Raw genomic sequence first — 26880 nt, forward strand, 5'->3', positions numbered from 1 at the left:
CATATGCACAAGGGAACACTACTCAGCCAAGACAAAGAATGAAACCGTGCCACTTGCAGCAGCAGGGAAGGACGTGGAGGGCATTATATTAAGTGACATGAGTCAGCCAGAGAAAGACCAATACTGTATCATAGCACTTAAATATGGAATGTAAAAAATACAGCAGACGAGTGTGTATGACCCAAAAGCACCAGACTCACAGATACAGAAAACTAGGGGTGAACCATTGGGGGTGGGGGAAGTGGGGAAAGGGAGTGAGAGGGACAACCTGCTGTGTTTAAAATATACATGTTGCAAAGGGGATCCTGTACAGCAGAGGGAAGAGAGCCATTATTTTACAACAAACGTAAATGGAACATAACCATCAACAAGAAAAAGGCCATTCTTCCCAGGCTCTGCACAGCCATTCCAGCCAGGGCTAGAAGCTGGTTCTGCAGCACAGCTCCAACCTCCTTCCACACCCGTGTCTACTCACTGCTCCAGGGTCGCCAGGACCCAGGGCACCACATGACCAAGGCGGGGACCCTCAAACCTGCTGTGGGAGGGGCCTCTGGGGCCGTTCCCTCCCCCTTCTCCAGATCCTGCTGTTGCTGCTGTCCTCCTAGTAGCTCACGTCTCTTCCCAGCCCCATTATTCACCGATCTTTCCTTCATCCCAAACAAGCTCACAAAATCAAACCCCATACCATTCCCTCAGCTTGGTGCCCCCAGCATTACTCAGGCAAATACATCCCCAAACTCCTCAGGCACCTCTGCCAGACCCCTGAGGGATGGAGGATGGAGTGTCAGGGCCTGCAGAGCAGCTGAACCAATAGAATGTTTGGAAGGAGAGGGAGACAGACTCATTTTAAAGAATCATCTCATGTGGTTATGAAGGATGGCAGGTCCAGAGGTTGCAGGCAGCCTGGCAAGCTGGAGGCCCAGGGAACAGGCGATGCTGTAGCTTGAAGCTGCCATCTGTCTGGAGGCAGAATTCCCCCTACCTCGGGGACCTCAGTCTTTTCCTTCCATTGGTCCTCAACTGATTAGGTACGGACCACCCACACATGACAAGTTTCATTGTTCTCTTGTTTGCTTTTTAGGGTCCCAACCTCAGCACGTGGACTTTCCTGGGCCAGGGGTCAAATCAGAGCTGCAGCTGCCAGCCTACACAACAGCTATCGGCAACACAGGACCTGAGCCACATGCTCTGACTAAACCTCACCTTGTGGCAATGCTGGATCCTTAAGCCCTCATCAAAGCCAGTGACTGACCCTGTATCTTCACCAACACTGTCAAGGTCTTCAACCATTGAGCCACAACCCCTGGGCCACAAAGGGAACGCCTTATTTTTAGACTCTGCATATGGGTGATGATGATGTAAGGATGTGTCTTTCTCTGACTTATCTCACCCAACACCATACCTCCAGGTCCCGGTTGGAGGGAGGGAGCTGAGAGGGTCTCCACCTCTCTCTCCAGGAAGCCAGTGTAAGACCCTGGGACACCCTGACCTCAGGCATCTGGTCTCCAGGGCTGGGGGAGGGTGGGTTCCTGTGGTGGTAACCTGTGTGGTTTGTGGTCATTTATTGTCACAAGCCCACGAAACTCATTTATGGGGCAAACACAACCAATCACTACGTCCGTGAGAATCAACAAATGCCAACTTACACTGTAAAAACACAATTGTCAGGAGACACCAGCGACATATAACTATTTATTTTCAGTGACTAAGAACCTCAGCCTTGCAAAAGCAGAGTCCAACCTGAGACGACTGGGCACCACCACGAGTCCCCAGTGTTGTCATCACTTTCCCGGGTCAGACACAAGTCACAAAACACTGTCCCAGGATGAACCAGAGGAAAGTCACTGCCACCATCCTTCAAGCGTGCTCGAAATCCATGCCCACCCTGCCTTGGGCAGCAGGACAGGGGAGGCCGTTTATCCTTTTCTAACAGCCATGAAAACCACTGAAGGTTTTAAGCAGATATGGACATGCCTTAATTGGTGTTCTAGAGAATTCACTCTGATCAGAGAGAACAATGGGTGACAGGAAAAAGGGTGAGATCTCGGAGGTCTGCCAGGAGGAGGTGTTTGAACAACTAAACTTGTTTACCCTTTTCATTCAAACAAAATGTTTTCCTTGCTCACATTGCTTCTGACACCCACTGTGGGGCATTTCCACCCCAAGGAATCCTCCAGTTCCATTTGGACCCCAGCTGGGTGTCCTCCAATTTACTACAGAAAGCACCCTGAGTTGGTTTAATTCACAAAAGAGGGCCCAGGGCCCACAGGAGATCCCCCACCACACAATCACCAGCAAACACAGGCTCCCACACTTCTAACATGCCCACAGATGGAGGGTCCCCATATCCTCCCCCCAAAGAACTCCTGAAACACCTGACTTACCCGTTGCTCATCAAGGGGGGAACAGCCAGAGGGGGAGGGGAGGGTGGGAGTGGGTCCCACATGCAGGAGCTTCTGTCTCCTTGGACTTGGCCAAACTGTGGGCTCCCCAACCTGAAAGCTCTCTGGACCCCCTTTTTTGGGGAGGGTCCACTAGGCAGGCCTGATTAAAGGTTGACCCCTCAGCAAGTCTCAAGGTTTGAGGTGGAGCTAAAAGAGCCAACCCTTTCATTCCCTGGGTGGTTCCTTTGGCACCAGCCCCACCTCATTAGCATAAACAGGTGAGCCTGGGTTTCTCAGGAAAAACTAAAGATGCTCTGCTCACAGGGATCAAGAACTTGCTGTGGTTCAAGAGCTGTGTGCCAGGGACCAGGTCCTCATGGATGAAGAAGGGCCCTCAACCTAGAAACAAGTATCCTTACAACAGAGAAGACACAGAGGAGAAACCACGGGAAGGGTCTGAGAGGAGGTCCTCCTGGATGAGGGGGCCCTCCCTCCAAGGACAGGGTCCTCCTAAGAGACACAAGAAGAGACCCAGACACAGAGAAGACACGGGAAGAGAGAGGCAGAGACGGGAGGAAGGCGGCCACCAGACCAGAGCCACCTGGCGCCCTCAGAAGCTGCAAGAGGCAGAAAGGACCCTCCCCTGGAGCCTCTGCAGGGAGCACAGGGGATATAGGAGGCCTGTACCCCAAAATGTTGCCCCCAAAGCAGAGCCTCAATAAATACACACACACAATGGAGTTCAGCCTTAAGAGAGTGAAATGATGGCATTTGCAGCAACACAGTTGGACCTAGAGATTCCCATACTGAGTGAAGGCAGATACAGGAAGACAAACACCGTTGGATATCACTTATACCTGGACCTTAAAACATGGCACAAATGAACCTGTCTACAGAACAGAAACCAGCTCACAGACATGGAGCATGGATTTTTGTTGACAAGGGTGAGGGTGTGGGTGGGGGAGAGTTAGTTTGGGGTCATTAGCTGCAAACTGTGACATTGAGAATGGAGAAGCAGGAGTTCCCTTCATGAACAGTGGAAACGAATCTGACGGGGAACCATGAGGTTGCGGGTTCAATCCCCTGGCCTTGCTCAGCAGGTTAAGAATCTAACATTGCCGTGAGGTGGGGTGTAGGTCGCAGAAGCAGCTCAGATCCCGTGTTGCTGTGGCTCTTGCACAGGCCAGTGGCTACAGTTCCGATTAGACCCCTAGCATGGGAATCTACATATGTCATGGGAGCAGCCCTAGAAAAGGCAAAAAAAAAAAAAAAAAAGATTGGATAAGCAATGTGGTCTGGCTGAACAGCACAGAGAATTCTATCCAGTCTCTTCGGACAGAACTGGATGGAAGAGAATGAGAAAGAAGCAGTGGGGCATAATCACAATGGAATATTACTCAACCACAAAAAAGAATGAAACCATCTCAATCGCAGCCACGTGGATGAACCTAGAGATTCCCAATGGAAGTCAAGTCCGTCAGAAAGAGAAGACAAACACATCAGTATATATGGAAACACACATCCTGTTCTGACAAAGCTGTGGGTTCATGAGCCACCAGGTCAAACTACACAAAACCTTACCCCTTCACAGATTCCAAGGCTTTGGGGAGCTGAACACCCAGAAAACAGGGCTAGAGGCTACATACCTCCTTCTTAGGTTGTTGCTGGAGTGGGGACAGGGGTTTCCCTGTGGGGTCACCCATCCCCTCTGGGGGCTTCCCACTCATGCCCAGAATTGTCCTCCTGCAGGAGGAGGAAGCAGGCTCCCTCAGGCACATGAACACAACACTGCTGGGTCCCAGACTCTGGCCTCACCCCTAACTCCTCTCGGCTGGAACAGAAACCGGTCAAGGAGGACCCTCAGCCCCAGAGGAAACCGTCTGCAGACAGCGTCTTGGGGACACAGGCAGGGTGGTGCAGCCTCCTGAGCCAAGCCCAAGTCTCTCGAAGAAAGCTCCCTTCTAAGTTACAGCCGAGACCAAAAGCCAACAGCATTCAAGTGAGAGGCAGAGAACAAGATGAGCCTTGGGGTCACAGGGGGTGGGGGAACTGGGGGAAGCTGGTGCAAAGGGACCCCTCCAGTTAGAGGATGACGGAGTCCTAGGGGTGTGACGGCCAACAGGATGCGTGTAACCTACACAGCCGGACTTTGTAGAGCAGGCTTATTCAAAGTCAACTTTAAGAATTCTCATCACAAGGGAACAAATTTTTTTCTATGTCTTGAATTGGGTTTCTCCAGGAAATGATGGACGTTCCCTAAAATTTTTCCATCTGTCATCTCACGATGTAAGTCACATGGCCATGCTGGACATGTGAGGCTAACCCGGTGCTGTGTATCTCTTACTGCAAACGTGGAAGAAAAGGGGGGGAATGTATTCACCAGTACTTTGCAGCTCTGCAGACTTGTGTGACTTTTCTGAGCCAACAGGAGGCTTGAGGGCCTGAAGGCAAACGGAGGGGTCGGGTGTGTGTAGAAATAGGGAGTCGCTCTGCTGTGTAACAGGCACTTAAACAGTGCAGATGGTCAGTTGTACTCCAAACACCAACTCGTAGAAAATGAGATGAGGGAGTTCCCCCTCGTGGCTCAGTGATAAGGAACCTGACGAGGATCCGTGAGGATGTGGGTTTGATCCCTGGCCTCACTCAGTGGGTTAAGGATCTGGCGTTGCCGTGAGCTGCGGTGTAGGTCACACGTGTGTTGTGATCTGGGGTGGCTGTGGTGTGGACTGGCAGCAGTCGCTCCAGTTTGACCCCTGGTCTAGGAACTGCCATATACTACAGGTGCAGCTGTAAAAAAGAAAAAAATTAAGAAGAAATATCAAGTCACAGCGTTGTGTAGGAGGAACAGCATGAGTGCTGAAGGTCAATTTTGTCCCCAAAACAAACTCACAGCAGAAGGGAAGAGATGTGTGGTTCCCCGAGGCTGGAGGGGGAGGGGAAGGTACCACCGACAGGGCATCAGACACGTTGGTCCTGGGATGAAACGTACAGGACGAATGGCATCAGCACCAACACACCTTATGCACCAAGGGTGTTGAGAGCCAATCCTGACAGTTCTTACCACAAGGAAAAGAACGTTTTGCCTCTTTCACTTTGAATCTGCAGGAGAGGATGGAGGTTCCCTAAACTGACTGTGGACATCATTTCAGGATGCGAGTCCCATCTCTCGGCTGGACACCGCGATGAAACCGGATGAAGAGTAACTTTAATCTAGTGTTCAAAACTTAAATCTAAGAACTAAGTTGATTAAATCTAAGAAATTAACCCTATGTTTGCTTAGATGAATGTCCTTCATATACTCATTTTTGGATTTTTTCCTTTTCGTCTGTTTTTGTTTCTTGCCTGAGGTGGGCAGAGGCTTGATGTGGGGTCTCAGCTCCCAGACCAGGGATGGACCATGGGCCTCTGTGGTAGAAAGTGTCAGGTCTGAACCCGTAGGCCCCCCCCTGCCACCCCAGGGAACTCCCTTCTGGACGTATTCTTCCTGGGAAATCAACAGCTTCTACCTGTCCATCCAATTAGCCAGGAAGAACAGCAGAAACGAAAGACATTGCTGGCTTGTTATTATATGCTCATCTCTGTCTTTGGGGCAACGACCATAAACACACATCACAAAGTAGGGAGCAAAAAGTGTATCCACGTCACAACCCCAGAGATGGTGCACCTGCTGGTGAGAGAAGAAATGTGAGATGAACTCTGGATAAGAGAGAGACAGGCCAGTGGGAGGCCCTGAGCTGTGGCTACAAACAGCAGAAGGGGGGATGTTTCTGGGAGCAAGAAACCCCAAGGCTAAGGCTCATTTCCATCTCGATTTTTCTGTGAGGTTGCTTCCAAAACTCAGCCTCCGTCTACCGTGGAGATGGATTTTTGGGGGAAGGAGGAAAACAAATAACTTGATTTGCCAGGCAAAGGGGGTCAAAGCAGGCTGCTGCCCTAAAGACTGGGTCCCCCATTGGGAGAGATGAGGAGGGGGTGGGCTTACACTTTGAGAGTAGAAAATATGGCCCCAGAGAAGGTGCAGGGTGGGTGCAAGCCTGCACTCTACTCCAGAGTTGGTGTTTAGGGTCCCCAGGACAGGTCCTGGGGGTCCTCCTCTCTGGCTGTCATTGGCTGGGGGTTTAGTTCTGCACAAGAGCTCAAAGGCTTTGTTCTCTGGGTATTCCTTGAGGGGAACCAGGACTTGCCCCCCAGGCGGCACTGAGGTCCCCTGCCGACCCCTCCCTGGTCTCTGTATCCTCTCTCCCCTCATCAGCACCTGTGGGCACCTATCCTTTGGGGCTCAGGGAAGGGCCTGGAGGCTGAAGCATATTCCCTAAACAGAAGACATGGGAGACACAGCGAGGCTGGTGCTTTTCCCAGTGGGGCCACAGGCCTGAGTCCTAGGCCCTCAGGAAGCAGACACTGAGTCAAGCACAGGTCAGGTACATTGTACGGGTTCTTCACAAAGTCTCATCCCTACCCTTTGGGATCAGACAAAGAAAAGCAGAGAGACAGACAAATATGCTACTGGGTGAAATGCCCAACCTCAGAGGCTCCGGGGTCTAACATTAGAACCTGGAGAAGATGTGTTACACTTTTGAAAGCTCTACCGTGAATTCAACCAGGGAAGAGAAAACCGACCATATGATCCCGAGACCCCACTCCTGGTCACACATCCAGAAAATACACAGTCTAAGTCCCAAAGATCCATGCACCATGTTCATAGCAGAAGTATTCCCAAGAGCCAAGGCCCGGAAACAACCTAAATATCCAACCACAGGGAACTGGATGAGAAGATGTGGTGCATATGCACAGTGGATTCCCACTCAGCCAGGACAAAGAATGACATTGTGCCATTTGCAGCAGCAGGTATGGACGTGCAGGGCATTATGTTAAGTCAATGAGTCAGCCAGAGGAGGACAGTGTCACAGCACTCAAATATACAATGTAGAAAATACAGCAGACAAGTGAATATGACCCAAAAGCACCAGACTCACAGATACAGACAACTAGGGGTGACCCACCTGGAGGGGGCACAGGGGGAAGAGAGTAAGAGATACAAACGACTGTGTAGAAAATATACAAGCTGCAAGGGCATCCTGTACAGCACAGGAAATAGACCCCATAGTTTACAATAAACATGAATGGAATATGTCGTCCAACAAGCAAAAGGCCCATCTTCCCAGGCTCTGCACGGCCGTGCTGGCCAGGGCTAGAAGCTGGTTCTGCAGCACAGCTCCAACCTCCTTCCACACCTGTGTCTACTCACTGCTCCAGGGTTGCCAGGACCCAGGGCACCACATGACCAAGGCGGGGACCCTCAAACCTGTTGTGGGAAGGGCCTCTGGGGCCATTCCCTCTCCCTTCTCCAGATCCTGCTATCCTAGTAGCTCACGTCTCTTCCCAGCCCCATTATTCACTGGTCCAAAGCATCTTCCTTCATCCAAGCAAGCTCAAAAAATCAAACACCATACTATTCCCTCAGGCTTAGGTACCCCCAGCATTATTTAGGCCAATACACCCACAAATTCCTCAGGCACCTCGGCCAGACCCCCAGGGGATGAAGGATGGTGTATCAGGGCCTGCAGAGCAGCTGAACCAATAGAATGTTTGGAAGGAGGGAGAGACAGACTCATTTTAAAGAATCATCTCATGTGGTTATGAAGGATGGCAGGTCCAGCGTTTCCAGGGAAGCCTGGTGAGCTGGAGGCCCAGGGAAAAGGCAATGCCATACCTTGAAGCTGACATCTGGAGAGAGGATTCCCTCTTCCTGGGGACCTGTCTTTCTCCTCTGAAGGTCGTCGACTGATTAGGTAAGGACCACCCGCTGTGTGCCATGTCTAGTTTCATTTCTTCCTGTATTTGTTTCCCTTTTTAGGGCCACAGCTGCAGCATATGGACATTCCTGGGCCAGGGGTCAAATCAGAGCTGCAACATCCAGCCTATGCCACAGCCATAGCAAAACAGAATCTGAGCCACATCTGTCAAGTATGTTGCACCTTGGGGCAACGCCAGATCCTTAACCCACTCAGTGAGGCCAGGGAATCAAACCTGCATCCTCACAGACATTTTGTCAAGTTCTTAACCCACTGAGCCACAAAGGGAACTCCTAGTTTCATTGTCAGACTCTGCATGTAGGTTATCATCACATAGGAGGTGTTGTTCTGACTTAAACGTCACTGAACCCCATACCCCCCAGGTCCTGCTTGGATGCAGCACCTGAGGGGCTCCCCCTCCCTCTCTCCAGGAAGCCCTTGTGCAGTTCCATCCCCCGAGGTTTGGCTGATCTGTGAGGTTGGAGCCAAAGGTCTTTCTGCTCCACCCTCAGCTGTTCCTGGTGGCCGTGGTTTCACAGTCATTTTTGAACGTTGGCATCTTGAGTTTTCACAATCACCCCATCTTGCTTCCTTTGCTTTTTGCTCAATTTCTCAGCTCTTCCCTCAAACCCTCTCTTCTCTCGCAGGTGACTTAACGCAGGGAGAAGAAACCAGGCTGGGCGGCCACACCCTGTTAGAAATCTCCCTCCCCCTCTATTCAAGGTCCTGGCTGACAATCCAGCCGTCTCTACATTTCCTGAGAGACCCTGTCACCAAGTTTCTTTGGGGGGGGTGAGGGGAGGTGGGGACACTAGTTTGCCTTCTACCAATAATTAGGAACTTTTTCCACTTTGAATACAGTAGAAGGCAATTCCAGTATAAACAGGCCTTTACTGATCTTTGCTATTGATTCAAACCCAGGCCACCCTTTCCCTAGAGTTAAGGAGAAAAGCCTTGCAAGAGCCCCTCAGGCCCCCGCCTGCACTGTGGGTGGGAAGGGAACTTGGGGCTGCCACGACAGAAACCAGTGTGGGGGTTCCTTGAAAAAGTGAAAGTAGGCGTTCCCACTGTGACTCAGCAGAAACAAACTGGGATAGAGTCCCTGAGGACCCACCTTGGGTCCCTGGGCTCACTCAGTGGGGTGAGGGAATCGGGGTTGCCATGAGCTGTAGTGTAGGTCACAGATGTGGCTCCGATCTTGCATTACAGGGGCTATGACATAGAAGAGCAGCTGCAGCTGATTTGAAACCTCGCCTGGAGACTTCCATACCCTGCAGGTATGGCCCTGACAAAAAGAAAAACAAGCAACTCGACAAATCTAAAAACAGAATGACCACATGATCCAGCAATCCCAACTCCTGGGCATCTATCCAGAGAAAACCATAACCCAAAAAGGTACCTGCACGCCTAGGTTCACAGCAGCACTATTGACAATAGGCAAGACAGAGAACCAACCTAAGTAGCCACTGACAGAAGACGAATAAAAAAGATGTGCTCCATACACACAATGGAATATTACTCAGTTATGAAAAAGAACAAAATGATGCCATTTTCAGTGACATGGATGGACATACAGGGGATCATACTAAGATGTAAGTCAGAAAGGGAGAGAAACACCAGCTGAGCTCACTGCTATGTGGAAACTCGTATGACACCCATGAACTTATTTGGAAAAGAGAAACAGTCTCATAGAAAATGTATGGTTACCAAAGGGGAATGGCTGGGGGAGATGTATGAGTTGTTTGGGGTCAACAACGTACACACTAGTATATATAAACTCAGTAAGCATCAAGGCTCTCCTGCACAGCCTAAAAAACTATATTCAGTATCCTGTAATAACCCATACGAGGCAAGAATCTCAAAATGATACATGTGTAACTCATACCCTTTGCCATACACCTGAAAAATAACTTTGTAAATCAACTATACTCCAACATAATAGTTATTTTTTAAGAAAAGGATAGAGGAGTTCCCACTGTGGGGCACAGCATTGGCAGTGTCTCGGAGCCCTGGCACATGGGTTTGACACCCAGCCGGCACAGTGGGTTAAGGATCCAGCATTGTGATATAGGTTTCCACTGTGGCTCAGATCGGATCCCTGGCCCAGGAACTCCATAAGCCTCGGGCAGCCAAAGTAAAACTTGCAAAATTGAAAGAACTCTATATTTGAAATAGGTTTTTTAATTCACAAAATTACAATTTAAAAAGACATTTTCACAAGTGAACACCTTCTGAACTTGAACTAGACCTTTTTCACTGCCATCCTTACAGCTTTGTAAACCCTTCCAGCTAGGGCATCACTGTGCAGGGATGGCCTGTTCTCTTAGGAGGGAAGACAGCTGTGTGTTCTGCTTTCTAGTTAATCTCTGCCCAATCCCAACCACCCTGGCCCTGTGTCCTCATTGCCTGAAACAGAAGGACCATGCAGGGCAGAGAACAGGGCTGACACAGCCCCATGGGAAATGCAGCATCGGCTCCAAATCAAGCTTTAAGGCCAGAGCCCACCGGCCCAGGAAAACATCCTTGGTGACATGGATGTGGGGACAAGGGAGTTGACAAGGGGCTACCAAGAGAGGTCTGGGGGAGGGTGGGGGGAGTCACAGGGATGTGCACAGACACAAAGGGACTCACACGGACCTATGAACACAGACACAGATGTATAAGCAGACCCACAGATGCAGGAATATACACACAAAATGCAAACACAGGAACCTAAAAACAGCAACAGATGCAAAAATATAGACAAACCTATCAACACAGGCAGAGACCTAAAAAGACTCAAATGCAGTATTAGATGCATCCCAGACACACACAGGTTCAGGAATACAGTCAGACAGGCAACCAGCCCCAGCTCATTAGCATAAACAGGTGTGCTTGGCTGTCTTAGGAAAAACTCAAGATGCTCTGCTCAAAGGGATCAAGAACTTGCTGTGGTTTAAGAGCTGTGTGCCAAGGACCAGGTCCCTCATGGATGAAGAAAGGACCCTCAACCTACTAACAAGTATCCTTACAACAGAGAAGACACAGAGAAGTCATGGGAAGGGTCTGAGAGGAGGTCCCCCTGGATGAGGGGGGCCCTCCATCCAAGGACAGTGTCCTCCTAAGAGACACAGGAGAGAGACAGAGAAGAGAAGCCACGGGAAGATGGAGGCAGAGATGGGAGGGAGGTAGCCACCAGCCCAGGGCCACCTGAAGCCCCCAGACGCTAAAAGAGGCAGGAAGGACCCTCCCCTGGAGCCTCTGCAGGGAACACAGGGGATATAGGGGGTCTGCACCCCAAAATGTTGCCCTCAATGCAGAGCCTCAATAAATACACACACACAATGGAATATCAGCCATAAAAATGGGTGAAATAATGGCAGCAACACGGTTGGACATAGAGATTCTCACACTAAGTGAGGGCAGGCAGATATAGGAAGACAAATACCGTCAGAGATCCCTTATATCTGCAACTTAATACATGGCACAAATGAACCTGTCTGCAGAACAGAAACCAATTCGCAGACATGGAACACAGACTTGTGGTTGCTGAGGGGGAGAGAGTGGGCTAAGGGGTGGGGGATTGGGGTCAGTAGCTGAAAACTCTGACATTGAGAATGGAGAAGCAGGAGTTCCCCCTGTGGGGCAGTGCAAACCAGTCTGACGGGGAACCATGAGGTTGCAGGTTCACTCCCTGGCCTTGCTCAGTGGGTTAAGAATCTGACATTGCCGGGAGCTGGGATGCAGGTCGCAGAAGCAGCTCAGATCCCGTGTTGCTGTGGCTCTTGCACACGCCAGTTGCTACAGCTCTGATTAGACCCCTGGCTTGGGAACCTCCATACGTCATGGGAGCAGCCCTAGATAAGGTAAAACAAACAAAAAAAGACTGGATAAGCAATGAGGTTCAGCCGAACAGCACAGGGAATTCTATCCTGTCTCTTCAGATAGAAGTTGAAAGAGAATGAGAAAGAAGCAGTGGGGCATAATCACAATGGAATATTACTCAACCGTAAAAAAGAATGAAACCATCTCATTCGCAGCCACGTGGATGAACCTAGAGATTCCCAATGGAAGTCAAGTCCGTCAGAAAGAAAAGACAAACACCACAGTACATATGGAAACACACACATCCTGCTCTGACAAACCTGTGGGTAACGAGCCAGCAGCTCAGCCTACACAAGACCTTATCCCTTCAGAGACTCCAAGGCTTTGGGGAGCTGAGCACCAAGAAAAGAGAGGTAGAAGCTACATACCTTCTTCTAAGCTTGTCACTGTAGTGTGGACCAGGGTTCCCTTGTGGGGTCACCTGAACCACTGGGGGCTTCCCACTCGTGCCCAGAATTGTCCTCCTGCAGGAGGAGGAAGCAGGGTCCCTCAGGCATATGAACACGACACTGCTCGGTCCCAAACTCTGGCCTCACCCCTTCTCCCTCTCAGCTGGAGCAGAAACCAGTCAAGAAGGACCCTCAGCCCCAGAGCAAACGGTTTGCAGACAGCGTCTTGGGGACACAGGCAGGGTGGTGCAGCCTCCTGAGCCAAGCCCAAGCCTCTGGAAGAAAGCTCCCTTCTAAGTAACAGCCGAGACCAAAAGCCAACAGCATTCAAGTGAGAGGCAGAGAACAAGATGAGCCTTGTGGTCCGGGAGGTGGGGGAACTGGGGGAAGCTGGTGCAAAGGGACCCCTCCAGTTAGAGGATGACTCAGTCCCAGGGGTGTGATGGCCAACAGGGTACATGTAACCTACACGGCCGGACACTGTAGAGCAGGTTTATTCAAAGTCAACCTTAAGAGTTCTCATCACAAGAAAAAAACTTTGTCAGTCTTGATTTGGGTTTCTCCAGGAAATAGTCATTCCGTAAAATTGCTCTAGCCGTCATCTCACGATGTAAGTCACTTGACCATGCTGGACATGTGAGGCTAACCTGGTGCTGCGTCCCTTCTACTGCAAACATGGAAGAAAAGTGGGGGAATGTATTCACCAGTACTTTGCAGCTCTGCAGACTTGTGCAGACTCAGACCTAATAGGAGGTAAGAGAGCATGAAGGAAAACCTGGGTCAGGTGTGTCTAGAAATACGGAGTCGCTCTGCTGTGTAACAGGCACTAAAACAGTGCTGAAAGTCTATTCCAAACACCAACTTGTAGAAAATGAGATGGGGGAGTTCCCCCTCGTGGCTCAGTGATAAGGAACCTGAGTAGGATCCGTGAGGATGTGGGTTCGATCCCTGGCCTGGCTCAATGGGTTAAGGATCTGGCTGGGGCTGTGGCACAGAACAGCAGCTGCAGATATGAACTGAACCCTAGCCTGGGAACTTCCATAACCTGCAGGTATGGACCTGACAAATAGAAGGGGGAAAAAAAAAAAAAACCACCAGCACCAAAAAACAAACTCAGGAGAACTGAAAATAGAACGACCACATGATCCATCAGTCCCACTCCTGGGCATCTGTCCAGAAAAAGCCGTAATTGGAAAAGATACCTGCACTCCTGTGTTCACAGCAGCACTATTCCCAGTAGACAAGACATGGAACCAACCTAAACGCCCAACAGAGCATGAATATAAAAGATGTGCTCCATGCCTAAAATGGAATATTACCCAGCCATAAAGAAGGATAAAATGATGCCATCTTCAGCAACATGGGTGCACATACAGGTGATCATACTAAGATGTTGGTCAGAAAGGGAAGGACAAACACCAGCTGAGCTCACTGCCATGTGGAATCTCATATATGACACCAACGAACTTATGTAGAAAAGAGACTCAGACATAGAGAACATATGGTTACCAAACGGGAACAGCTGGGGGAGGAATAAATTAGTTTGGGGTCAACATACGCACTAGTATAAACAAACTCAGTAAGCATCAAGGCTCTCCTATACAACCTAAGGAACTATATTCAATAGCCTGTAATAACCTGCACGAGGTAAGGTACTCAAAGTGATACATGTATAACTGACACCCTTTGCAATACACCTGAAACACAGCACTGTAATTCACTATACTCCAATGGAATAGAAGTTAAAAAAAAAAATGAATAGAGGAGTTCCCGCTTTGGGGCAACAGGATCAGTGGCATCTCTGGAGCCCTGGGACGTGGGTTTGACACCCAGCTGGCACAGTGGGTTAAGGATCCAGCATTGTGATACAGGTTTCAACTGTGGCTCAGATCTGATCCCTGGCCTGGAAACTCCATATGCCTCAGGCAGCCACAATAAACAAACCTTCAAAAACTAAAAGAATTCTAAAATTTTTGAAAGTAAGTTTTTTAATTCACAAAATATTTAAGAAGGCATTTTAACAAGTGAACCCCTTCTGAACTAGAGCTTTTTCACTGCCATCCTTATGGCCTTGTGAACCCTTCCCAGCCAGGGTGTCACCATGCAGGGCTGGGCTGTTTCCCTAGGAGGGGAGACAGCTGTGTGTTCTGCTTCCTAATCAATCTCTGTCCAATCCCAGCCACCCCGGCCCTGTGGCCTCACCACCTGAAACAGAAGGACCATGCAGGGCAGGGATCACGGCTCACACATCCCTGCAGGAAATGCAGCATCATCACCCCCAAATGAAGCTATAGGGGCAGAGCCCCCTGGACTCAGAGAGACCCTCCTGGATGACACAGCCATGGGGGGAGGAAGAATGACAAGGGGCTGCCGACAGAGGCCTGGGGGAGGCCACACAGGTGTGCACAGACACAGAGGGAAACACACATAAACGTACACAGACCTAAGAACATAGATGCCCAGGCACAGAATAAATATAGACACACACAGACCTATGAATACACACAGATGTATAACCAGACCCACAGATGCAGGAATAGAAACACAGACAACAATACAGACACAGAATGTAAACACAGGGATCCAAAAACAGCAACATATTCAGAGACATAGACATAAACCTATAAACACACATGGATGCAGTAAGGCAGTTGCTACACAGACACAGGTGCAGGAATAAAGTCAAACAAAGACAGGCTGATGCAGCAATGAACAGACACACACAGACAATTGCAGAGACTCTTAAGTGCAGGACCACAGATGCAGATACATAAACACAGAGAGACCTGTACAGAGAGGGGTCCCCTTGCCCTCACAGGCTTTCCCAGCCAAGTGAGAAGACTTACAAGGGGTGAGAATTCCCTCAGGAGCCCAGACTCTCCACTCTGCACGGGGGTGACCTGCAGGTGACAAAGCCACTCAGCAGCTCTGCCCAGGTATCTGCTCCAATGGAGAGGACACAGCCCTGCTTTCTGGCTGTTGCAGGAAGCCTGGGTGCCTCACAGGAGCTCAGACCTGGGGGCCGAAAACCAAGATGCCAGCTGAGCAATAAAGACCCCTGAGCCCCTTGTCAGCTCCAGACATGGCCGGCAACACCAATGATTGAAACAAAGGGCTTATCAGACACAACTTAGAATAGATTTACAAGGAGATCCTGCTGAATAGCATTGAGAACTATGTCTAGATACTCATGTTGCAAGAGAAGAAAGGGTGGGGGAAAAAGGTAATTGTAATGTATACATGTAAGAATAACCTGACCCCCTTGCTGTACAGTGGGAAAATATTGATTAAAAAATAAAAAAAAAAAACAAAGCCTCTTCCTGAATCCTCAGGTGCCCAAAACAACCGTCTTAGCATAGGAGAAGACGGGGACCCTCATAGTCACATTAAAATCAAAGACCAGGGAGTTCCTGTCGTGGCTCAGCAGAAACCAATCTGACGAGCATCCATGAGGATGCAGGTTCAATCCCTGGCCTTGCTCAGTGGGTTAAGGATGCCAAGTTGCCTTGCACTGGGGTGTAGGTCGCAGATGCAGCTGGATCCCAAGGTGCTATGGCTGTGGTGTAGACCACTGGCTACAGCTCCAATTCGACCCCTGCCTTGGGAACCTCCATTTACCTTGGGTGAGGCCAACAACACACACACACACAATCAAAGACCACAAACAAGGCCCGTGAAACCCATCTGGTCATGAAACCCTGAGGTTACCCCAACGTCTCATGGGCACGCCATCCCCCACACAGGATTCTTCAAATGCACACTTTTTCCTTTTAGGGCTGGATCTGTGTCACATGGAGGTTCCCAAGCCAGGGGTCGCACTGGAGCCGAGGCTACTAGTCTACACCACAGCCACAGCCTTGCTGGATCAGGCCTTCGTCTGTGACCTACATACACCACAGCTCACAGCAGTGCCGGATCCTTAACCAACTGATCGAGGCCAGGGATTGAACCCATGTCCTCACGGATACGAGTCATTCCTGCTGAGCCACTGCAGGAACTCCTGCACGCTCTTGTCGATTCCTCAAAGCCACAGGGCGTTGGCTTCGCCCAGACCATGTGCAGAATCTTGAGCTAAGAAAATGCTTCTCTCTGCCAAGATCCAAACGCCCAGACCCTGAGCTACCCTGCACATCCTGCCTTAACACCGGGTCACCCTGGGTCAGTCACAGGGACTCATGATCTAGGGGCGTTTCATAAAGTTGAGGCCTCACGGTGCTTCTGCCACCCAATGTGGGGCATTTCCACACCAAGGAATCCCCCAGTTCCCTTCGGACCCCAGCTGAGTGTCCTCTACTTCAATTCACCTCAGAAACGACCCCCCAGTTGGCACCAACCAGCAGGGGAGGGCCCAGCCCACAGGACTGACCCCACCTCACCAACAACCACAGGCAGGGGCCCAGGTCACCCCCACTTCTGTCCAACCTCCTGCAGACACAGGGTCCCCGAGCCCCCACCACACAGAACTCGGGCAACATGGGACTTCTCTGCTGCTCATCAAGGGGGGAACAGCCAGAGGGGGAGCAAGATCTGGGGGACCCCCACGTGCAGAAGTTGCTGTCCCTCTGGATCTTGGGGTGCAACACCCTCCCAACTGTGGGCTCCCCAACCCAGAAGCCAAGTCCCTTTTGTAGGGAGGTTCCCCTTGGCAGGACTGAGAAGCCTTGGCCCCTTGGCAGCTCTGGAGGCTGGGGGTGGGGCTAAAGAACCAACCTTCTAACCTCTAGGTGGGTTCCTCAGGCAACCAGCCCCACCTCAATAGCATAAATCTCATTAGCATAAACACAGGTGAGCTTCGGTTTCTCAGGAATAATCAAAGAGGCTCTGCTCAAAGGTATGTCTCAGGGAACGGCTAGGGCTTTAGGAAATGTGCTCTAGGGACCAGATCCTCATGGATGAAACTCGCCCTGAAGGCCATCATCAGTGGCCTTGTAACAGAGAAGATGCAGAGAAGCTACGGGAAGGGTCTGGGAGGAAGGCCTCCTGGATGAGGGGGTCCCTCCATCCAAGGACACTGTCCTCCTGAGACAGTACAGGAGACACAGAGGAAGAGCCATATTTAGATGGAGTGGGCAGTGAGGCGACCAGCAGCCCAGGGCTGCCAGGAGCCCCAGAAACTGGAAGGACCCTGCCCTGGAGCCTCTGGAGGGAGCGCGGCGCTGGGACCCCTTGACCTCAGTCGTCTTGTCTCCAGGGTTTGGGGAGGGGGGTTTCCTGGGGTGTTAACCTGCGTGATTTGTGGCCATTTATTATCACAAGCCCACAAAACCAAACTCCAGAGCAAAGAAAACCCATCTCTACTTCCATGCGCCTCCACACATGCAGTTATGCGGCAGAGATCCATCTGGCAGGAGAAGCCAGAGAGAGCGGACTACTTATTTCCAGAGACTGAGCCTCAGCCTTGCAAAAGCAGAGTGCCCGCTCTTAGGCAGCTGGGCCCAGGGAAGAGTCCCCAGCGTGGTCGTCCCTTTGCTGGGTCAGACACAAGTATTAGAACATTGTCCTGAGATGTACCAGGAGGAGGTCGCAGCCAGCAGACCCAAAGTGTGTTCCAAATCCATGCCCACCCTGCAGCAGCCACCCCGCTTCTTTGGTCAGCAAGACAGGTGAAGTTATTTGTCCTTTTCTAACTGCCATGAAAATCATCGAGGGTTTGAAATACCTAAGGACACAGTCTAATTGGGGGTGTAGAGAATTCGCTCTGATTACAGAGAACAAATGGCTAACAGGGAAAAAAGTGAGATCTCGGAGGTCCGCCACGAGGAGGTGTTTGATGGAAAAGTGGAAATATTTAATTGTTGAAAAGTTACTTTTCTGCTCAGAGAGCTTCTGACCCCCAACGTGGGACGTTTCCACACCAAGAAATCCAGCAGGTCCCTTCAGACCCCAGCTGGGTGTCCTCCAGTTCAGTTCACCTCAGGACCGGGTTGGTGCCAACACTGAGATAGATGGGGGCCCGAACCCCCAGGACTGCCCCCGCCGAACCACCAACCAGAGGCCCAGGTCACCCGCACTTCTGCACAACTTCCTACAGGTGGAGGGTCCCCCCAGCCTTCCTCACAGAACTCAGGAACCTCATGAATTCACTACTGTCCCTAAAGGGTGAACAGCTAGAGGAGGAGCTGGGGGTGGCGGCGGGTCCCACAAGCAGAAGCTTCAGTCTCCTAGGAGTTTGGGGTGCAGCACCCTCCCAACTAAGCTCAACCAAGAAGCTCTCTGAACCCCCTTTGTAGGGAGGTTCCTTCCACTAGGCAGGACTGGAAAAGCCTTGGCCCCTCAGCAGCTCTGGAGGTTGGGGGTGGGGCTAGAAAGCCAACCATCCAACCTCTAGGTGGGTTCCCCAGGCAACCAGCCCTGCCTCATTAGCATAAATCTCATTGGAATAAACTCATTTGCATCAACAAGTGAGCCTGGGTTTCTCAGGAATAATCAGAGAGGCTCTGCTCAAAGGTATCTCTCAGGAAATGGCTAGGGTTTTAGGAGCTGTGTGCCAGGGACCAGATCAGCCCCGTATCCAGTCATGAGTGTCCTTACAACAGGCAAGACACAAAAGCAGCCACAGGAAGTGTCTGAGAGGAGGTCCTCCTGGATGAGGGGGCCCTCCCTCCAAGGACAGTGTCCTAAGAGACACAAGAGGAAACTCAGAGAAGAAGCCATGGGAAGACGGAGGCAGAGCCAGGAGGGAGGTGACCGCTAGCCCAGGGCTGCCTGGAGCCCCCAGAAGCTGGAAGAGGCAGGAAGGACCCTCCCCTGGCGCCCCTTGACCTCAGACCACACGAAACCAATTTATAGAGCAAAGAAAACCCATCTCCACTTCCCTGAGAATCAACCCAGGCAAAGTTCTGCGGCAGGAATTCACCTCTCAGGAGAATCCAGAGACAGGGAACGAGTTATTTACAGAGACGGTGAGCCTCAGCCTTGCAAAAGCAGGGCATCTGCTCTCAGACGGTTGGGCACACTGACTCATCCCCAGGGTTGTCCTCTCTTTCCTGTGTCAGACACAAGTCATACAACACTGTCCCGAGATGTATCTGGGGCACGTCATTCCCGCCAGACCCAAAATGGGTTTAAATCTGTGCCTGCTCTGCACCAGCCACCCACCTCGGTCAGCAGGACAAGTGAAGCCCTTTGTCCTTTTCTAACAGCCATGAAAACACCCAAGGGTTTGAAACAGGTACGGACACGAATTAATTGGTGTTTTGGAGAAATCACTGATTACAGAGAGCAGAACGGCTAACAGGGGAAAGGGTGAGATCTCGGAGGTCTGCCAGGAGGAGGTGTTTGATGGAAAAGCAGAAACACATTTCCTTGTTAAAGTAGATTACTTCTTGCTCATAGTGCTTCTGACACCCAGCGTGGGGCATTTCCACACCAGGGAATCCTCCAGTTCCCTTCGGACCCCAGCTGGGGGTCCTCCAATTCAGTTCACCTCAAAGGGCCCCCAGTGGGCGAAGACCCAGTAGAGAAGGGCCCAGACCCCAGGACCACCCCCACCTCACCACTAACCACCGGCGGGGACCCAAGTCTCCCACACTTCTGTCCAACCTCCTGCACATGGAGGGTGCCCCCCAGAACTCAGGAAACACGAGACTTACCTGTTGCTCAGCAAGGGGTGAACAGCCAGATGGGGAAGCGCAGCGCAAGGCGGGTGTGGGTCTCACGTGCTGGAACTTGTCTCCATGGAATTAGGGTGCAGCCCCCCCCAACTGTGGGCTCCCCAATCCAGATGCTCTCTGAACCCTCGTTTTAGGGAGGTTCCCCTCCGTAGGGCTGATTAAAGGCTTGGCCCCTCAACAGCTCTGGAGGTTGGGGGTGGAGCTAAAAAAGGCTTTTCATAACCTGGTTGGTTCCTCTGCCAACCAGTCCTGCCTCATTGGCATAACCTGGTGAGCTTGGGATTCATAGGAAAAACCAGGGATGCTCTGCTCGAGGGGTCAAGACATTGCTATGGTTTTACAACCTGTGTGCCAGGGACCAACTCCTCGTGGATGAGGTGACTACATTTAGGGGCCACCAAGTGTCGTAAGAGAGAAGGCACAGAGCAGCCACAGGAAGGGTCTGAGAGGAGGTCCTCCTGGATGAGGGGGGCCCTCCAGCCAAGGACAGTGTCCTCCTAAGAGACACAAAAGGAAACAGAGGAGAAGCCACGGGAAGATGGAGGCACAGACGGGAGAGAGGTGGCCTCCAGCCGAGGGCTGCCTGGACCCCCAGAGGGAGCCTCCTTCCGGAGGGAGCACAGTCCTGGGACCCCTTGACCTCAGATGTCTGGTCCCCAGGATGGAGGAGGGTGGGTTCCTGTGGTTTGAACCCACGTGATTTGTGGTCATTATCACCCCCACCCCCCTCCAAAACCAATTTACAGAGCAAAGACCAATCTCTACATACATCAGAATTAACACATGACAATTAACTTGCAGAGATACACCTGTCACGAGAAGCGAGCCAGGTAACTGTTCACAGAGGTGAGCCTCAGCCTTGAAAAAGCAAAGCGTCTCCTCTTAGACGGTCGGCCACAGGACTAGTCCCCAGTGTTGTCACCTCTTCCCTGTGTCAGACCGAAGTCATGAAATAATGTCCACATCATGATGCCTTAGAACCCTGATTATAACCTGAGAGGTACCTGGGGGAGGGCGATGCCACCAGCCCCAAAGCCTGTTCCAAATCCATGCCTGCCCTGCACCAGCCACCCTGCCTCGGTCAGCAGGGCAGGTGAAGCCATTTGTCCGTTTTTAACTTCCATGAAAACCACAGAGAGTCTGAAGCAGGTACGAACACGACTTCATTGGTTTCTAGAGACTTCGATTAGAGAGAACTGGTAATAGGGAAAGGGCGAGATCTCAGAGGTCTGGCAGGAGGAGGTGTTTGTGGAAAAGCAGAAACACATTTTATTGCTAAAGGAGAATTATTTGCCTGCTCATAGCACTTCTGACACCCAGCGTGGGGCATTTCCACACCAAGGAATCTCCCAGTTCCCCTCGGATACCGGCTGGGTGTCGTCCAATTCAATTCACCTCGGAAACGACCCCGAGTTGATGCAAACCTGTGTCGAGAGGAAGCCCCAGGCCCCACTACTGTCCCCACCTCACCACCAACCACAGGCGGGGGTTCCAGTTCACCCACACTTGTCTCTAAACTGCTACACAGGGTCCCCACAGCCCCCCTCACACAACTCAGGAAACAAGTGACTTACCTGTTGCTCATAAAGAGGTCAACACCCAGAAGAGGAGGGCAAGAGCAAGGTTTGGGGAGTGCCACATGCAGGAGCTTGTCTTCATGGATGTTTGGGGTGTAGCACCCTCCCAACTGTGGGCTCCCCAATCTGGAAGCTTTATGAACCCCTGTTTAGGGAGGTTCTGCCAAGTAGGACTGGTTAAAGCCTTGGCCCCTCAGCAACTCCCGAGGTTTGGGGGTGGAGCTTAAAAAGCCAACCTTTTAATCACCTTGTTGGTTCCTCTGGCAACCACCCCACCTCATTAGCATAAATCCCATTAGCATGAACACAGGTGTGCTTGGGTTTCTTAGAAATAACAAAAAGACGCTCTCCTCAAAGGGATCACTCAAAAATTTGCTATGGTTTGGGGAGCTGTGTGCAGGGACCAGGTCCTCATGGATGAAGGAGGCCCTAAATCCAGTAAGAAGTGTGCTTAGAACAACAGACATGATACAGAGGAGAAGCCCCGGTCAGCCAATCAGGTGAAGCCATCTGTCTTTTTCTAACAGGCAGGAAAAGGGCCAAGCGGTCTAAGCAGGTACAGGCACCATCTGATTGGGGTTTGAGATGACTGGCTCTGATGAGACAAGAAAGGCAGGCTTACAGGGCAAAGGGAGAAATCAGGGAGGTCCTCCAGGTGGAGGTGTTTGCTCGAAAGCCATAACACTGATCATTGTTAAAGTTGTTTCTCTGCTCAGAGGGCTTCTGACACCCAGCGTGGGGCGTTTCCACACCAAGGAATCTTCTAGTTTCCTTCCGACCCCAGCTGGGTGTCCTACCAATCAACTCACCTCTGAAAGGACCCTGAGTTGGTACCAGTGTGTATTGAGAGGGAGCCCCAGGCCCCCAAGACTCTCCCCACCTCACCACCAACCACAGGCAGGGGTCCAGGTCACCCACACTTCTGTCCCAACTCCACCACAGGCTCCCCACGGCTCCCTTACACAACTCAGGAGACCCGAGACTTACCTGTTGCTCATAAAGAGGTCAACACCCACAGGAGGAGGGCGAGGGCAAGGTTGGGGGAGTCCCCACGTGCAGGAGCTTGTCTTCATGGAGTTTGGGGTGCAGCACCCTGCCAACTGTGGGCTCCCCACTCTGGAAGCTCTATGAGCCCCTTTTGAGGGAGCCTCTGCCAAGTAGGACTGGTTCAAGCCTTGGCCCCTCAGCAACTCCCGAGGTTTGGGGTGGAGCTTAAAAAGCCAACCCTTTAATCACCTTGTTGGTTCCTCTGGCAACCAGCCCCACCTCATTAGCATAACTCGCATGAGCATGAACACAGGTGTGCTTGGGTTTCTTACGAAAAACCACAAGAAATGCTCTCCTCAAAAGGATCAAGACATTGTTAAGTTTTCTCGAGCTCTGTGAAAGGAACCAGATTCTCAATGATGAATTGCTCTCTCAAGCGAATAATATGTTTACCACAAAAGAGATGACACAGAGCCGAAGCCACAAGAAGATGGAGGCAGAGATGGGAGGGAGGTGGCCACCAGCCCAGGGCCACCAGGAGCCCCCAGACCTGGAAGGGGCAGGAAGGACCCTCCCTGGAGCTTTTGCAGGGAACACAGCCCTGGGACCCCTTGAGTTCCGATGTTTGGTGTCCAGAAGGGAGGAGAGTGGGTTCCTGTGATTTGAACCCACGTGATTTGCGTTATCACCCCTGCCCCCCTCCAAAACCAATTTACACAGCAAAGACCACCAATCCCTACCTACACGGGAATCAACCATGCTAAATTAACTTGCACAGATACACCTGTGAAGAGCAATGACCCAGGTAACTATTTACAGATGTGAGCATCAGTCTTGAAAAAGTGTCTGCTCTTAGATGGTCGGGCACAGGGATGAGTCCCCAGTGTTGTCACCTCTTGCCTGTGTCAGACCCAAGTCATGAAATACTGTCAACATTTTGAAGCCATAGCACACAGATTATAACCTGAGATGTACCCGGGGGAGGTCAATGCCACCAGCCCGAAAGCGTGTTCCATATCCGTGCCTACCCTTCACTAGCCGCCCACCTCGGGTCAGCTGGACAGCTGAAGCCCTTTGTTCTTTTCTAACAACCATGAAAACACCCGAGGGTTATGAAGCAGGTACAGACACGAATTAATTGGTGTTTTGGAGAAATCACTGATTACACAGAAGAATGGCTAACAGGGGAAAGGGTGAGATCTCGGAGGTCTGCCAGGAGGAGGTGTTTGATGGAAAAGCAAACATTTCATTGTTAAAGGAAGATTATTTCTCTGCTCACAGTGCTTCTAACACCCAGCGTGGGGCATTTCCATACCAAAGAATCCCCCAGTTCCCTTCGGACCCCAGCTGGGGGTCCTCCAATTCAGTTCACCTCAGAAAGGGCCCCGAGTGGGCGAAGACCCAGCCGAGAAGGGCCCAGCCCCCATCTCACCACTAACCACCGGCAGGGACCCAAATCTCCCACACTTCTGTCCAACCTCCTGCACATGGAGGGTGCCCCCCAGAACTCAGGGCACATGAGACTTACCTGTTGCTCAGCAAGGGGTAAGCAGCCAGACAGGGAAGCGGAGGGTGAGGTGGGTGTGGGTCTCGCCTGCTGGAACTTGTCTCCATGGAATTGAGGTGCAGCCCCCTCCCAACTGTGGGCTCCCCAATCCAGATGCTCTCTGAACCCTCGTTTTAGGGAGGTTCCCCTCCGTAGGGCTGATTAAAGGCTTGGCCCCACAGCAGCTCCGGAGGTTGGGGGTGGAGCTAAAAAAGCCAACCCTTTCCTCACCTGATGGGTTCCTCTGGCAGCCAGCCCCACCTCATTAGCATGAACACATGAGATTGGCTTTATTAGGAAAAACCAAAGATGCTCTACTCAAAGGCATCAAGAAATTTTTACTGTTTTAGGAGCTGTGGGCCAGGGACCAGGTCCTCATGGAGGAAGATGCTCCCTAAGTCCTTAACAAGGGGGCTTGTAACAAAAGGGACCATGCAGAGAGGCCATGGGGAGACGGAGGCAGAGACAGGAGGGAGGTGAACACCAGCCCAGGGCCGCCTGGAGCCCCCAGAAGCTGGAAGAGGCAGGACGGACCCTCCCCAAGGCCTCTGGAAGGAGCGCAGCCCTGGGACCCCTTGACCTCAGGCATTTACTCTCCAGGCTGGGGGAACGTGGGTTCCTGGGGTTTTACCCCACATGATTTGTGGTCATTTATTATCACAACCTCCCCCCCACGCCTGAAACCAATTTATAGAGCAAGGAAAATCAACTCTCATTCCATGAGAGTCAACATTGAAAATTAAATTTCATAGACACACCTGTCAGGAGAAACCAAAAAACAGCCAACTATAGTTTGTGAGCCTCAGCCTTGCAAAAGCAGAGCACCTACTCTTAGACGTTTGGGCACAGGGATGATTCCCCAGTGTTGTCACCTCTTCCCTGTGTCAGACATAAGTCATGAAGTATTGTCAAGGTCATGAAGCCACAGCACAGATTATAACCTGAGATGTACCAGGGGAGGTGGTTGCCACCAGTCCCAAAGTGTGTCCAAATCTGTGCCCGCCCTTCACCAGCCACCCCGCCTCAGTCAGCAGGACAGGTGGGGCTGTTTGTCCTTTTTCTAACAGCCATGAAATCCACCAGGGGTGTGAAGCACATGAGGACAGGATTCAATTCGTGCTTTACAGACTCCACTCTGATTATAGAGAGAAGAATGGGTAACAGGGAGAAGGCTGAGGTCTCGGAGGTCTGCCAGGAGGAGATGTTTGTGGAAAAGCAGAAACACATTTCACTGTTAAGGGAAAATGATTTCCCTGCTCACAGCGCTTCTGACACCCAGCGTGGGGCATTTCCACACCAAGGAACCCTCCAGTTCCCTTTGGACCCCAGCTCGGTGTCCTCCAATGCAATCTACCTGTGGAAGGACCCCAAGTTGTGGCAAACGTGTATTGAGAGGGGGCCCCAGGGCCCCAACACTGTCCCCCCTCACTACCAACCACAGGCAGGATCCAAATCACCCACACTTCTGTCCAGACTCTGAGACAGAGTCCCCACAGCCCCCCGCAAACCCTTGACTTACCTGTTGTTCATAAAGAGGTCAACACCCAGAGGAGGAGGGCAAGGTTTGGGGAGTCCCACATGCAGGAGCTTGTCTTCATGGAGTTTGGGGTGCAGCACCCTCCCAACTGTGGCCTCCCCAATCTGGAAGCTCTATGAACCCCTATTTGAGGGAGCTTCTGCCAAGTAGGACTGGTTCAAGCCTTGACTCCTCAGCAAATCCCGAGGTTTGGGGTGGAGCTTAAAAAGCCAACCCTTTAATCACCTTGTTGGTTCCTCTGGCAACCAGCCCACCTCATTAGCATAAATCGCATTAGCATGAACACAGGTGTGCTTGGGTTTCTCAGGAAAAACCACAAGAGATGCTCTCCTCAAAGGGATCAAGAAATTGCTACGGTTCTTTGAGCTCTGTGCAAGGGACCAGATCCTCAAGGATGAAGATGCTCCTTCAGTGGAATAATTATCACAAAAGAGATAAGAAAGCCGAAGCCACAAGAAGATGCAGCCAGAGATGGGAGGGAGGTGGCCACTAGCCCAGGGCCAGCTGGAGCCCCCAGACCTGGAAGGGGCAGGAAGGACCCTCCCTTGGAGCTTCTGGGGGGAACACAACCCTGGGACCCCTTGGCCTTCGACCTCGGCTCTCCATGTTGGGGGAGGATGGGTACTGTGGTTTTAACCCCAGTGATTTGTGGTCATTAATTACCACCACCCCCAAAAACCAAAAATACGAAGACTACAAATCACAGCTGTTACTGTTACTTCGAGACTCAACTCGTGTAGTCTTACATTGCAGAGACACACCTGTCAGGAGAAACCAAAAAACAGGCAGCTTTATTTCCAGAGACGATGAACCTCAGTCTTGCAAAAGCAAAGTGTCTGCTCTTAGAAGGTTGGGCACAAGGACGAGTCCCCAGTGTTGTCATCCCTTCCCTGTGTCACACCCAAGTCATGAAATATTGTCACTGTCATGAAGGCATAGCACACAGATTATAACCTGAGATGGACCAGGGGAGGTGGTTGCCACCAGCCCCAAAGCGGTTCCAAATCCTTGCCCGCCCTGCACAAGCCACCCCGCCTCAATCAGCGGGACAGGGGAAGCCATTTGTCTTTTTCTAACTTCCATGGAAACCACCAAGGGTTTGAAGCAGGTTCGGGAATGATCTAATTGGTGCTTGAGCTGACTGCTTCTGACTTTTCAAGGCAGACAGTCTTACAGGGAAAGGGAGAA

General features: G+C 51.3%; 1 long non-coding RNA gene across 1 annotated transcript in view; it reads right to left on the minus strand.

Moving 5' to 3' along the window:
• The window catches only part of LOC110258193 (uncharacterized), a 326487-nt gene extending 300604 nt beyond the window's left edge, over positions 1-25883 (minus strand). Inside the window, exon 1 of the long non-coding RNA XR_014836135.1 lies at positions 25675-25883. This is a non-coding gene — a long non-coding RNA (uncharacterized LOC110258193). The remainder of the gene's footprint in view (positions 1-25674) is intronic.
• Positions 25884-26880: the final 997 nt, after the last annotated feature.

This window comes from Sus scrofa, chromosome Y (assembly GCF_054392235.1).
Source record: "Sus scrofa isolate SSC_HxYL_T2T_F1_AM1 chromosome Y, Sscrofa_HxYL_maternal_Yorkshire_Landrace_v2.0, whole genome shotgun sequence".
Lineage (NCBI taxonomy): Eukaryota > Metazoa > Chordata > Mammalia > Artiodactyla > Suidae > Sus > Sus scrofa.